The sequence below is a fragment of the Setaria italica genome, chromosome VII (genome assembly GCF_000263155.2).
Source record: "Setaria italica strain Yugu1 chromosome VII, Setaria_italica_v2.0, whole genome shotgun sequence".
In the NCBI taxonomy this organism is placed as follows: Eukaryota; Viridiplantae; Streptophyta; class Magnoliopsida; order Poales; family Poaceae; genus Setaria; species Setaria italica.
In genome coordinates this window covers 5,138,286-5,153,834 of record NC_028456.1, presented here as the reverse complement: position 1 = coordinate 5,153,834, position 15,549 = coordinate 5,138,286, and positions in this window count along the sequence as shown.

Here is a 15,549-nt window from a genome sequence, read left to right as displayed (position 1 = left end):
CTTTGAGTACTGATTTGTACTTGGTGATATTGACTTCTTGCCTTTGTTCTTGCAGAGCTACCAAAGAAAATAAAGATCTCCAGGGTCACGCCATGGACTGGCACAACTCGTACTACCGAGTCACGGATCAACACGATAAGTTGACCACTTAGTATGAGACTCTGGAGCACAAGCTGGAGAAGGAGAAGAAATTGCGCGTAAACAGAGAAGTCCAAATGGTAGATCTTATGACAAAACTCCAAGCGCAAGAGGCTAAGTTGGCGGAAACCAAACTTGCTCTGAAGGAGTTGATAGAGGCCACCCAGCCTATTGCCAACATGGTGGAGCCCCCAGAAGAAGGCGTGGAGCCCTGTCCTTTGGCGGAGATACTCAAGGAAGTGCCCGGGAAGATCACCGGCTACGTCCAGAAGATGGCAGAGTCCGTCTCAAAGTAGCTATTAGCCATGGTAAATTCCTTCTACCCGTAGGCCGACTTGGCTCCTATGGCAGAGGGGATTGCCGAAGATTGCACTGATGAGCAATTCCAACAATACCTGCAAGAGATAGGTCCCATTGGAAAGGAAGTAGCCAACCAGATAGACCTTGAGTAGCTATAATGTAAAAAACATTAAGTTATTGTAATATAAGCAAGTTGTGAAATGAAATGTAATTTCTTTGAAATCTTGTCGCAATTTCTGTTTGCTTGTTGACATGTTTGAATTTTTCAGTTTAGTGCATCTCACGAACTACTCTGATATTTGCTCCTGTGGTAGTTGTGAGTGTCTGCACACAAGGCTACTCTTGTGAGCCTCTTTAGATACGCTATTTGAGTACATTAGGATACAACCCCTTTTGCGGAGTGCAAGTACTCGGGTATCTAGGTAGTCAAACTCTTTGGGTGAGTAGACTTTTCAGAACTTTGTTATGTGGAGCCTACCTTTGCAACCTCTCTAGATTGTTCAGGTGTTGTGCTCCGAAGACCTGGAACTATAGATTTGTTATTTACATGCTGTGGCTAGACAGACTTGTCTAGGTAGGAACATGGGTAGTATCAAGTTTGTGGACAACTTCTTTTTGTGAAGACCATCGATAGACGGACTTGTCCAAGGAGCTGACTAGCTCAAGAATTGTGTGTGGAGGCTTGCTTTTTGCTGCTATCCAAAGAGTTGAATAACCTAAAAGATATGTGTGCAGACTTGTGAATACAAGCCGCGAGTTGGGTGATAGTACCCCGTGGAGTTAAATAGCTTGGTAAACTTTGCTTTGTGCAAGTCGCGATCAGGCAGAGACTAGCCATTTTACGACAAAAAATAAGTCTACTTTATTGAATTGTAACTATATGACTAAGGCCGATGGCCGATTTACAGGAATATGTAAACTTATGGGTAGAATCAACTCAAGTGTTCGATGTTCCACGAGTTGTCGACTTCTTCTCTGGTGAGAGTTTGGAGCCTATACGATCCAGGTCTAGTGACCTTGGACACAATGAAAGGACCCTCCCAAGGTGAATTCAGCTTGTGTAGCCCCTTGGTGTCTTGTATACACTTGAGGACCATGTCGCCTGTGTTAAACGAATGTTCTTTAACATTGCAATCATGATAGCGGCGAATTCCATTAAGGTACCTTGCTGACTGGACGAGTGTTGCACAGCGAGCTTCTTCGAGGTTGTCTAAATCTAGACGCCTTGTTTCTTCCACCACAACCTCCTCGTATTGCTCGACTACTGGAGATTTCCACATGACATCGGCAGGGAGGACGGCTTCTGATCCAAAGATCAGGAAGTAGGGTGAGTACCCCATAGGCTTGCACGGCTGTGTGCGAAGCCCCCAGAGGACATTGGGTAGCTCCTTGAGCCACTTGCCAGATTTAGTGTTTCCAATGTCGTGTAGTCATTTCTTTAGAGCTTCCAGTAACATCCTATTAGCGCACTCAACCTGGCCGTTGGCCCGTGGATGAGCATCGAAGACGTATCGGACATCGATCCCACTGTTCTCACAGTATTCCCAGAACTCGTGGTTGTTGAAATTGGAGCCCAAGTGTGTGATAATGCGGTTGGGCAAGCTGTAGCGATGGACAATCTCATCGAGGAAGTCGAGTACTCTGTCTACCTTCAGGCAGGTCACTAGCTTCACCTTGATCTACTTGGTGAACTTGTCAATCACCACGAGTATTCGGTTGAAGGCCCCGGGCACCGTAGGCAGAGGGCCAATCATGTCTAGCCCCCAACATGCAAAGGGCCACGAGGGTGGCATAGTGATTAACTTGTAGCCGGGGACATGCTATTGCTTGGCGAAGAATTGACACCCTTGGCATGTCGGACTAGTTCTTCAGCATCGGCAAGAGCTGTGGGCTAATAGAAACTTGCCCTGAAAGCTTTGCCCATGATCATTCTTGAGGAAGCATGGTTGCCGCAGATGCCCTTGTGTATCTCCTCCAATATGTCATTGCCATCTTGTCATGAGACGCACTTCATGAGTAATCCTGATGATGCGCCTCATCTGTAGAGCTTGTCCCCGACTAAAATGCAGTTCTTGCTGCGTTGTGAGACTTGTTCTACTTCTGTCTTGTTGGGAGGCAACTTGTGCTCCTTAATGTAGTCGATTAAAGCGATTGTCCAATCTACATCGATCATCATAACCTCTTGGTCTGGTGCATCGTTGCCTCGATCGGTGGTTTTAGATGGTGCCGGCTCCACTAAGGATGGCTTGTGTAGCTCATGGACGAAGACCCCAGCTGGAACTTGAGAACAAGTAGATCCAAGCTTGGACAAGATGTCTGCGGCTATGTTATTGTTATGAGCCACGTGATGGAACTTTAGATCTGAGAACTTGTTCTCCAGTTTGCATACTTCAAGGCAGTACGCATCCATGTTGTCCTTGTGGCGATCCCACTCATCATTGATTTGATTGATGACTACTAGTGAGTCAACGTAGACCAACAACCACTTAATTCCTAGCGAGACTGCCAGACGGAGCCCGTGCAGAAGCGCTTCATATTCAGCTTCATTGTTGGAGATCTCCCAAAAGATTTGCAACAAATATTTGAGTTGTTCGCCTTTGGGAGAGATTAAGAGTACTCTTGCATCGGTGCCCTCGACTTTGAGTGATCCATCAAAGTACATAACCCAATACTCTGGGTGTTCTGCCGGTGTGGGTACTTGATTTTCCCGTCACTCTGCCATGAAATCGACTAGTGCTTGCGACTTGATATCAGTCCTTGACTTGAATTCCAAGGACAGGGCTGCGAGTTCTACAGCCCACTTGGAGATTTTTCCTGTTGCGTCTCAATTGTGGAGGATTTCTCCCAAGGGGAAGTCTATGACAACGGAGATATTGTATTGCTGGAAGTAGTGTCGTAGCTTCCGCAAGGTGAGTAGTATTGCGTATAGCAACTTTTGAACTGGTGGGTACCTAGTTTTAGAATCCGACAGCACCTCACTGATGAAGTAGATGGGCCTCTGTGATGTGAACCTGTGGGGTTGAATCCCAATTTTTTGATGAGAGAAGGGGGATAAGTCGATTTGGGGATGGACATGGCCCGACTACAACCATCCAAGGATGCTGCGCCTTAGCAACCGATACACCATCTCCAATGGTCGTTGCGATCTTGTGGAGCACGATCAACCAAACCACTAGGGTAATTCCTACAAGCAATCGAGGAACAAGCAAGAACAAGTAGAACAACCAACTCAATTGCAAATATGGAGATAAAAACAAATCTGAAATCACAAAATTGGGGTTTTGAATCGAGTAGAACGGATGGTCTAGTCGACACACGCGTCTAAATGGAAGTAACAATGGCTAAACTTTGAACAAAACAAAACCCCACTATTCTTTGTGATGTCTAAGGGGTATGTGAATGTGGTAGGATGACCACCAGGGTGTTGGGGTCGTGCTCCAACCCTAGGACGCATCCCTAATGGACCCAACTTGATACACAACACTTTGGACAGAAAAACCTCTCGGTAGTAATTTGATCATTGTGACCGCCTCAGAACAGATATGGACATGAGCCCAGAACCATATGAAAATATACTTCATAAGGATTCCATCAAGTACTTGAACATCCAAAACGGAGTCTAGATGAAGTCATGGTGGCCGTCCCAAGTTGGCGTAGTGCTGCAGTCCGAATCCAGCCCCAAAATATATTGGATTTGATCTCTTTCTTTCCTTGGGCTAAAAGTGACGTGGTGGCCTAGTGGAGTATGTTGGGAATACTTGAACTTGGTCCCCAATCATCTTATTTGGTCCTCCATGCCTTCCATGTGTGTTTAACACTCTTTTTGATCCACATATGTATTTCTGAAAATGACAATGAACACACATCATGGTGCAACATCAATTCATCAAATGTATCAAATAAAATCATGATAAAGAATTGCTTCATCTTTGAATCAAAACTTGGTAATGTAGTTGTATCTGAATAGGTGATGTCCTCATCATTCTCCCCTTCTTAGCTGCAAGTTGTCCTCGACTTGCTCCAATGGCATTCAGAGGTGCTTGCTTTGATGTTGGAACGCGGAGCGACAGCCATGCTGCATGGCCACAACCAGCAATGCTCCCCTTCTTTAGGCTTACCCTATTGCATAAGGGAAAAACTAGAAAAACTTTGCAAGACATTATTTGATGGGTCCATAGACCCGGGGTCCCCAACGGAACTGCCTTCCCGCGACACTTGGCCCAACGAAGGGCACAACCACAACGCGCACCTGGACCGACCCGGCTATGCGTGGCCAGGCCAAGGCCTCAATCTAGCCACTGGACATTTTCTCCAACCAGGAAGCCTAGTCGGCACCCCGACCAGAAGGAGCCAGTCGGTGGTAGGGCCACAGCTCGATCCTGGCTGAGTTCTCCCAACTGAGTTCTCCTGACCAAGTCCCCCTGACTGGGGATGCAGCGTACCGCTCCTCCCGACCGACTCAGTCGGGGCCAACTGGGACAACAAACCGGGGATGCCCTCCTAGTATGGGCCCAGGGAGCAGGTGGGATGGATAACGAGGAAGTGCTCAGGTCAGCCAGCTGTATGCAGAGCCGTACCCCGCCACACCCTGCGCACACCTTGCGTAGTGCCGATGTAAATCTACTCGCTATGACGGAGTGGCCTGATGAGGAGAACAGGGACCGAGGATGGAGGCCATATTGCACCAGACGACGTGAGCCCTGACAAGACTAGGTAGCGCCCAAACACTCACTCTCTTATCCTCTCCGACCTGTAAGGTTGTTCCCTTGTACTATAAAAGGGGACGGACCCCCCCCCACTCTGGAGGGACTCTCTCTTACTCGGAAGTCCTAAGACTCTCAGACAAATGTTCTCTCTCACACACACACACCCATACACACTTAGCGCATGTTTGAGTTCCTGCCACTCTCTTCCACTAAGACGAGAACAAGGCCAGGACTCAGGCACCCCCTCTCATACTCCTCTCATTTGTACCCCCACTACAAATTTTGAGCACCTAGGCTCAGGAATAAAGTCGACCGACTAACCCTGAAGGGACGTACGACGCATTGCTCGAACCAGTATACATCCTGTGTCATTGTGTGATAGGCCATATCTGATCTAACGCACGACTAAACTACAAATATTTACATGTCGGCCAGATTTCCCACCGACAGTTGGCACCATCCATGGGGAAGACGATGTTGTGTTTGCATTTTGCAGGTCATCAGATGGCCCACCTCACCATCACCTTCGGCATGGCAGGCTCGAGCGATACGATTCGCTTTGGCTCGCTAGAGTTTCCTACTCCTACCCTCAGTGGGACGTGGGTTCCACCTATCTTCGCGTTGTTCCAGGCCTTCCGTTTCGGAAGTCTGGACGATTAGCTCGGGTACTCCACCTCCGCGAGGAGACGACTCCCCCGGCATCCCTGGGAAAGGTGGCTCGCATTGTCATCCGTGAGCCACTTGATGATCTCAATGTGGAGGCGCTTGCGCTCCACATCGAATCTATGTTGGGCACGAGCCCCACAGTTAACGACATGGATGCTGTCATGTATTCACTGGCTAACATTTTTAGCCAGCTCTCCGGAGGTGCTCCGATGTCCCCGCCGTGCTCATCGTGCACCCGGCTCCCCTTCGGTCTTGCGTCCCCCGCGGATGCGTACATACGGGGGCTCTAGAGGGTCATGACATCGTCTCTCCACCCGTGCGAGCTCATAGGAATGGCGGGCTACGGTCCCACCTCCTTCCATGACCTCTGTGATGAGGAGCTCAAGAGCGACGGCTCTAGCATTAGTGACATGGTGGCGCTTGACCATCTCCCATCCTGGGAGTGCGCCATGGCAGACTCCCCAGAACAGCTTGTGGAGGTGGTAGAGTCTGTCGAGACTCACACCCTACCGAACAACCGCACGGAGGTCCTGGCGCAAGTGCAGGAGCATGGCGATGAGCTGTGACAACGGCAGCAGGACCAGCAGCCGCCAGTGCTAGTGTGCCTGGCGCATGACTCCGTACCACATGCACGCAACCTAGCAAGTAGCGTCCGGGGCCGTGGCCGTCAGGTCTAGCATAACATCCTAGTAGGAGGGTGTGACCTCGCACAATTCGCTCAGGCCAGATAGAACATCGCCACCATAGCGATGCCTCTGCGCAGCATCCCCGAGCCAGCTAATCCCCAGGAGTAGGCAATCCACCAGAACCTCTAGGTGCTGGTGGAAACTGTCGCCGTACAGTAGGCGGAGAGCTCCGCGTCATGATAACGACACGTGGCCTCCTGCCCGGCTGGCATGCTGGGGCCGCACCAGCCGAACCGCTCCATCCACTCGCCCTTGTAGGCACGTCGGGTAGGACGGAGCGCTGCGGAAGCTCCATAGCCCAACCTGGCGCTAGCACCATGGCATCAGCCCGTGCGTGAGCAGATTGGGCCGAAACATGATGTGCGCAGTGTCATCCACGCGTTGGCGTGGCATAACGCCGACGTTGAACAGATGGTGGCAAGAGCGGCCGATGTGGCCCGCGACCGATCTGACGAGGAGTGCGAAGAAGTGCGCCCTAGGCATGGCGGCTGACCGAGCGACCAGAACGGTGACTGGAGCCCTAGCCCAGACAGACCGAGACCACGGGCCTTCGGTCGCTGCATCCAAAAAGCGCCTTTCCCATAGTGCTTCCGACCTCCCACCAACATCACCAAGTACATTGGGGAGACGAATCCTGGAGTGCAGCTTGAAGATTTCCAGCTCGCCTATTGAGCCAGAGGAGCCGATGATGACTATTTCATCATCCAGTGCCTCCCCATTTGCGTAGGGGAGTTCGTTCGAGCGTGGCTCAAGTTCCTTCCGCCCAATGGCATCCGCGACTGGGCAGAACATAAGAAGGTTTTCGTAGGAAACTTCCAGGGGACGTACGTCTGCCCTGGGAACTGCTGGGACCTTAAGAGTTGCAAGCAGGAACCTAACAAGACTTTGCTGGATTACATCCGCAGGTTCTTGAAGCAATGCAACTCCCTCCCTGATGTCATCGACGCAGATGTCGTCAGCGCGTTCCTGTCAGGGACAACGTGCAAGTCCCTAGTCCACAAGCTCGGCTGCATCAAGCCCCGGACCACCCGCGAGCTACTCGACGTCGTCACAAATCACGCCTGTGGTGAGGAGGTGGTCTTTACCGATGATCGGGACAAGGGCAAAGCCATGCGCGAAGACCGAGATGAGGGCCCCACCACGCAACGGGGCAAGAAGAACAAGAAGGATCGGTGACGCCCGATTGACCGGGCAACCAACCCCCGCCAGGCCAGCACGATCACTTCGAAAGGCTTATGGAGAGCCCCTACACCAACCACGCCTACCCCGTCAAGCACCTCTACAAGGACTGCAAACTCCTCAAACGCTTCCTGCGGCAAGCCGGCAAGCCAAAGGAGCGCAAGAGCAAGGAGGTCGTGGCCAACAAGGAAGCCGTGATGGGCAAGGATGGGGATGGCTTCCCCAAACCCAAAACCTGCCTCATGATCTTCGGGGGATCCAATGCCGACCACTCCAAGCGACAGGGCAAGGTGCGTTACTGAGAGGTATGTGCGCTGGTCGAACCATGCAATCATGTTCGATCAGAAGGACCATCCTCCCTGCGTCCCCTGACCAGGTCAGTACCCTCTCATCGTCGACCCCATCGTCAACAGGATGCACCTCACTCGGGTGCTCATGGACGGGGGCAGCAACCTCAACATCCTGTATGTTGAGACCCTAGACGCCATACGCATCCCCCGGTCCGAGATCCAACCGTTGAGTGCGCCCTTCCACGGTGTGATCCTAGGGATGCAGGCGTATCCGCTCGAGCAGATCAACCCTGTGTGTCACATTCGGCAACTGCGCCAACTTGCGCACGGAGGTTCTGACCTTCGAGGTGGTGGATTTCCCTGGGTGCTACCACGCCATCCTGGGGCGGCCATGCTATGCCAAGTTCATGGCAGTCCCCAACTACACCTACCTCAAGCTGAAGATGCTGGGACCGCATGGCACCATCACGGTGGGAAGCACCTTCTCGCACGCCTATGCGTGTGACTGCGAGAACATCGAACTCGCCACCGGCCTCGCCAACTCCGCCGAACTCCCAAAGCTTGGGAAGGAAGCAGCACTGGCAATGCCCGACTACAATGAGCCGACCGCCGTGAGCGCCTTCAGCCCGACCGAGGAAACCAAGGCGGTGGAGATCGACCCCAGCGACCCGACCAAGACGGTGCGGGTCGGGACCAAGCTCCCGGCCAAATAGGAAAGCGAGCTCGTCGACTTCCTGCACGCCAACCGGGACGTCTTTGCATGGAAGCCTGTTGACATGCCAGGGATCCTGAGGGAGGTTGCCGATCATGCACTACACATCGCCCCGGGCTCGAAGCCCATCAAGCAACGCCTGCGCTGCTTCAATGACGAGAGGCATAGAGCTATAGGCGAGGAGATCATCAAACTCTTGGTGGCCGGTTTTATCAAGGAGGTGTACCACTCGGACTGGCTCACTAACCCAATTCTTGTAAAAAAGAAAAATGGGAAATGGAGAATGTGTGTTGACTATACTGGCCTTAACAAGGCGTGTCCTAAGGATCATTTTCCTTTACCGCGCATAGATCAGATAGTCGACTCCACCCCAGGATAAGAAATCCTCTCCTTTCTGGATGCCTACTCGGGCTATCACCAGATCGTGATGAAAGAGTCTGACCAGGTCCTGACCTCCTTCATCACCCCATATGGTTCATACTGCTATGTGACCATGCCGTTCGGTTTGAGGAATGCTGGTGCCACCTACCAGCGGTGCATGCTACAATGTTTCACTGACCAGATCAACCCGCTTGACCAACCCGACCAGGTCGAGCGGCCAAAGACCACTATTGCCATCTATGTGGATGACATCGTGGTAAAAACGGCTCGGGCAAGCGACCTGATCGCAAACCTAGCCACAACGTTCATGAACCTCCGAAGGTTCAACGTTAAACTGTATCCCAAGAAATGAATTTTTGGGGTTCCGAGGGGGAAGCTGCTTGGGAACATCGTGTCCGAGCATGGCATCAAAGCCAACCCCAAAAAGATATGGGTCCCATACGCAACATCAAGGGCGTACAAAGGCTCACAGGTTGATTGGCCACTCTGAGCCGGTTCATCTCCCGACTCGGTGAGAAGGGGATGCCGCTCTACAAGCTTCTCAAGAAGTCAGACGCATTTGTCTGGATGAAAGAGGCACAAAAGGCTTTGGAGAGACTCAAATCATTGCTGACCTCAGTCCTAGTCCTTATCGCTCCCGAGCATGAAGAACCCCTCCTCCTTTACATCGCGGCAGCAACCGCATTGTCAGTGCCGTTCTCGTAGTCGAAAGGGAGGAGCTTGGACATGTGTTGAAGGTCCATCGACCAATGTACTTCATTAGTGAGGTACTCACTAACGCCAAGGTGCACTACCCCCAGGTCCAGAAGCTTCTGTACACCATGCTGATGGCAAACGGGAAGCTCCTGCACTACTTCACCGTGGACGAGGTAACGGTCATCACCTCATACCCACTGGGCGAGATCATCTGCAACCGTCACGCTGTGGGCTGGATCTCCAAGTGGGCGCTCAAGCTCATGGGGTACAACATCAAGTACGCCCCCCGCACCGCGATTAAGTCTTAGGCCCTGGCCGACTTCATCGTCGAGTGGACGGAGGTCCAGACCCCAACCCTAGACGTCACCCACGAGTATTGGATGATGTACTTCGATAAGTCGGTCATGGGACCCGGTGCGGGGGCTAGAGTGGTCCTTATCTCTCCAGTGGGAAATAGGCTCCGCTACGCAATCCACCTCCACTTCAAGGCCTCAAACAATGTTGCAGAATACGAAGCCGTCATCAACGGGCTACGTATCACCATTGAGCTCAGCGTGACGCGGCTTTACGTCCATGGCGACTCGGAACTAGTGGTCGACCAAGTCATGAAGGAGTCCTCCTACAAAAGTCCACTCCTGGCAGCGTACTGCCAAGAGGTGCGCAAGCTCGAGGGCAAGTTCTAAGGAATCGAGCTGCCCCACGTCCCGCGAAGGCACAACGACGCCGCTGACTCCCTAGCGAAGTTGGCGGCCAAGTGGGATCCACCCCCGGACGGGGTCTTCGTGAACGACCTCCACGAGCCATCCACCTACATCCGGGTGAATCCGACCCAGGCACAGCTCGGTCTTGACTAGGCACTTGGGGGCTCCAACAAATCAACGCGGCCTAACCCCGACCAAGGGCTCGAGGGCTCTGACCAGGACACTGTGGTGATGGCGCTCAACCCGACCGATTGGAGGGCACCGCTGCTTGCCTACATCCTCGAAGAAGTCCTCCCACCAGAGAGGACCAAAGCACGACGCATTACTCGATGTGCCAAAATGTTTGTTGCCATCAGCGACGACCTTTACAAACGAAGTCCGTCGAGGGTACTCATGAAGTGCATCCCGACCGACCAGGGGAAATAGCTTCTCCTCGAAGTCCACGTAGGAATCTGTGGACATCACGCGGCTCCGTGTTCGCTAGTCAGGAAAGCCTTCCATCAAAGTTTCTACTAGCCCACAGCGCTACACGATGGAGAGAAGGTGGTCCGTAGGCGCGAGGGGTGCCAGTTCTATGCCCGGGAGACTCACCTGCCAGCGCAGGAACTCTAGACCATCCCCATCACCTAGCTATTCGCGGTCTGGGGCCTCGTCATGGTCGGACCCCTCAGAAAGGCCCCAAGTGGTCACACCCACCTGCTCATGGCAGTGGACAAGTTCACAAAGTGGATCGAGGTGAAGTCCATCACCAACATCCACTCACAAGAGTTCTTCCTCAATATCATCTACCCGTTTGGCGTCCCTAACTGCATCATCACAGACAACGGAACAAACTTCACTGACAAGAAGTTCCTGAATTTTTGTGATGGTTACGGCATGAGGGTCAACTAGGCCTCAGTCGGACACCCGTGGACCAATGGTCAGGTCAAGCGAGCCAATGGCATGGTCCTCAAAGGACCCAAGCCACACATTTTGAACTGGCTCAAGAAATATGCCAAAAGATGGGTCGCGGAGCTCCTAGCCATCCTTTGGAGCCTAAGGACGACCACGAACTGGTTGATAGGGTTCACCCCCTTCTTCCTGGTTTACGGTGTTGAGGTGGTATTGCCATCCGACCTTGACTATGGCGCTCCAAGGGTAAAGGCGTTCGGTCCTGACCGAGCGCGGAGGCTCAACAGGACGCGGTTGACCTGCTCGAGGAGGCGCGTGAGACGGCGCTCATTTGCTCCACCCGTTACCAGCAGACCCTTCACAGGTACCATGAGAGGAAGATTTGGGGAAGAACCCTCGAGGTCGGCGACCTCATGCTCCGGAGGATCCAGACAACCAAGGACAAGCACAAGCTTTCTCTACCATGGGAAGGACCGTACGTGGTAGCTGAGGTGATCCGACCAGGTGCCTACTGACTGAAGGACAACGATGGCAACATCTTCACCAACACTTGGAACATTAAGCAGTTACGTCGTTTCTTTCCTTAGCTCGGTTCATTACCAGTCCTTTTCCATTCAACATTTGCTCCTACAGCACCCCCGACCGAGCACTCTCGGCCTAGGTCGCTCGGGGGCTCCACAGGGGTACGGCACCACCCCCTCTTTACTTTTCGCATAACCACGCACTTCACTCGAACGAAAGGGCGCGCCCAAATGAAAGGGCATCCCGTCCTCTAACTCACCCTAAAAGAACCTTATGCTCTAGCTTGCAGACCGATCGGACCCCGCCACGACTACGGTTACGAGCAGCTGAGGCTCGCGGGCCACACCCAGGTTCTTAAGGTTGCAGCCTACGGTCAACGGGTAGGCCTCAAAGGAAAAGGGCAAAAAGCATAAATTGCTTAAGGGTGAAAACGAGGACGGGTGGGACTAGCTCCCTGTCATAATCACAAATGAACTTAAAATTGTTCACTCAGGGGCTCATGATCCCCCCGCAAATTTCTCACATACACAAAGAAACTAACTACCCTTTTTCTACTACTCCCCCTTGGCCAGGTCGATTGGTGGCACAGCTGATAGGGATGAGGGCTCCCCAGTCGCAGTCAGGCCAACGCTCGGGTCGGTCTCAATCAGGAAAACACCCGGCTCCATCCCAGACTGCACCATTGCATCAGGATTAGTGGCACCCTCCTGACTCACGCGTGCGGCCATCCATGAGCGGCGAGCCTCCATGACCCACGTCGCGGTCACATGCGTGGGCGATCGTTCACGTGCCTGGGGCCAAGCTCTAACCCAGCGCCTGGATCTCCTCGAAGCTCCTTCTGTCGGTGTACCCTTTGCAGATAGCCTTGATGTCTAGGTCAGGTTAGTGGGTCGCCACCGACATCAGCACCCTCGATGCCCCGTGGAACACACCGTTGCAGATAAGTGTTTTGACCATGTTCGGGACCTCCGCAAGCTGGAGGTAGGCCTGCTGGTACTCGGGCCCTACCCGAGCACCTCAGTTACCACCACCTACGCCACGTCGTGGAGTTGGTTGAGCTCATTCGTGAGGGTGGATAGGTCTTCTAGGGATCGGGCCAACGCCTCCGTGTTTCGAGTGACCATCGCCTGTGTCGTCCTCAACTCCCCCTCTAGGAGTGCACAAGAGGCCAAGTCAGTTGAAGGCAGAAAAGGGGTACGACCCTGCCTCAAACTCTCAGAATGGCAGGACTTACGCTCCATCGCAGCAACGGCCATGACGCGTCCCTCCTTTGACTGCTGCAGCTCTTGCCGCAGAAGGGCATTCCTCTCACCCAGCTCTTAACTAGTGCTCTCAAGGATGATTTGCCCCTCTTCCAGCTGGGTCACCCTCTTTTGTAGCTGAGCAGCCTCCTGCTCGGCATGTGCTCGAGCCACTCACTCTGCCCCCAAGGCCTTCTACGTCACGACGAGTGCCTACTTGGTGGCAGTCGCTCGCTCGGCCTTGTGGCGCTCCGCCTCCTAACACTCTCAGACCGCCACCACAGCCTCTGCCAGGTGAGACTCCGTTGTGGCACACTCCCGCTCGGCAGCGGTCGTACGTGCTGCCTGATCCTGGGACTCGCGATGGGAAGCCTCCAGCTTGCAATGCCACTACATCCCATTCCTGATGACTGTGCTCCTTCCGGAGGAACCGAGACTTACCGGTTGATATCATCTCCAAGCCCTGCAAGATAAGGCCAGGTATGCTAAGGTAACAGGTTGAATAACAAAAGACCAGGGACAAAGTCAGGATTGCAGAATGCTTACCTCTCTGATGCGCGGCAGGTCAACGGACATGGCCCGATTGGCAAGGCCAGCTTCCTCCAAGGCCTCCTTCAACTTCACCATGATGGAGGTGAAGACTGACCGCACTGACAACCCGTCACTTGTGAGCAGGTCCCAGAGTTCCCACTCCCTCCCGTCGCGGATTATGAACCGGGCCTTCCCCAGTTCGCCCGGCTGAGGCCACAACGTCGTCAGCCGCCTCCGCCCACTTGAAGATCTGGCTGCCACGGTGTCGGGTGACGCCAGGATCATCGCCCACTCTGGAGATGGTGGGACGCTCGAATCTACCACCCTGGTGACCTTCCCTCCGACGGAAAAAAGGGCCACCATCGGGATGTCGCGGCCTACCAACAACGGCTATTCCTCCATTCCAGTTGCCTCCAACATGTCACCCCCGGGTGGGCTTGGGAGGGTACTCGCCCAAGCATGGGCCTGGCCAACTCGGGGGACATGTGAACCTCCGCTGCTTCATCGGCGGCCTCGACCCCAACTTCTCCGCTGCCCTCCAAATCTGAGCAGCAGGGCGAGCCGATGGCATGCACCCCTCCTCCAGGTGATACGGGGAGCACGGGTTCCAACCTCACCTCCTCCACGAACGGTAGGGGAGGGAGTGCCACAGTTATCGCCGTTGCGGGATCCTCCGTTGCCACAGGGTTCACCGTCGCCGCAACAGTCACCATTGTCACAGCCTCCGGCGCAGGTGCAGCCATCGGAGGAGGAGGCAGCACAAGTCCTATCAACATGGATCGGGCTGACTCCAGCATGCTCCTCCCATCGCTCGTCGCAACCTGATGCAGGTTGGCCATCCACTCCATGTGTACAGGAGGCGCTGCGATGACCAGGGGAGCCGATGATGGATTACTACAAAAGAGGATAAGGGAACGGATTATTCACACTGAAAAACGCATTCACACGGGTGAGAAAAACTACAATCACGTACATGATCAGAGTAACCAGGAAGTCCATCAGACCTGAACCAGTTGGAGGCTGCCACCCGGCTCTCTCCAGGACGACCGAGGGTGGGGTCACCCCAGCCCGCGGCGGATCCACTTCAGCAGCCAGCGGAGCATCCCTTTGCCAAGGACCAGGTGCGTCTGCCGACTCTTGGGCCGCTGGCGTACGACCGCATCCCTTCAGCCGACTGCTACACACCATCACGCTCAACACCCAGGGTTGCGATGCTGGCAGCACCTTTGAATGGCGTGGCGGAGACTGCGCCCGCTTCACCTCCCGCTCGTGGGTGACGTCCCGTCTGCAGCGCGCTTCCTCGAATCAGGGGGTGCCAGAGGGTCCCTGCGCACTACGCACTCGGCCAAAGGCCGTGGCAGCAGGCTTGCGGTGCCTAGTCGAAATCACGACGATGCTCCCGCTAGTCTTGTCCCCCGAGGTCGCAAGACTCGAGCTCCGCCCCTACAGTCGACGGGCTCTTGCCGCCATGAACCAGCCGACTGATTTCTCGCTGCCTCACCTCCTGCCTCTGGGCCTTCGCCGCTTTCTTCCTTTTCCTCTCATCTGCTGCAATCCTCTGGCAAGCCTGACGAGCCGCACCCTCTGGCCCTTTCGGGAGGCTCGGTCAGGACTTGTAACGCTCGAGCCCCTGCGAGGTGAATGGCTCACAATCGATCTGAAGGACCGCAAGGGGAGAGACATACCAAGTCGGGCTGCCTTCTAGCTTGGAAGGGCTCTGGTGTCCCACTAAGGGTCACGTCACCCCCCAACTGGAACACTTGATCGAGGTGCGCCTCGATCTCATTCTCTGGTAAGTCCACTAGCAACACACGATCGGGATTTGACGGGCTGGAATACTTATACATTGGCTGTGCCCTCTGCCCCAGTGGAGCGATCCACCAATGGATGAAGGTGTCGAAGATCTGCA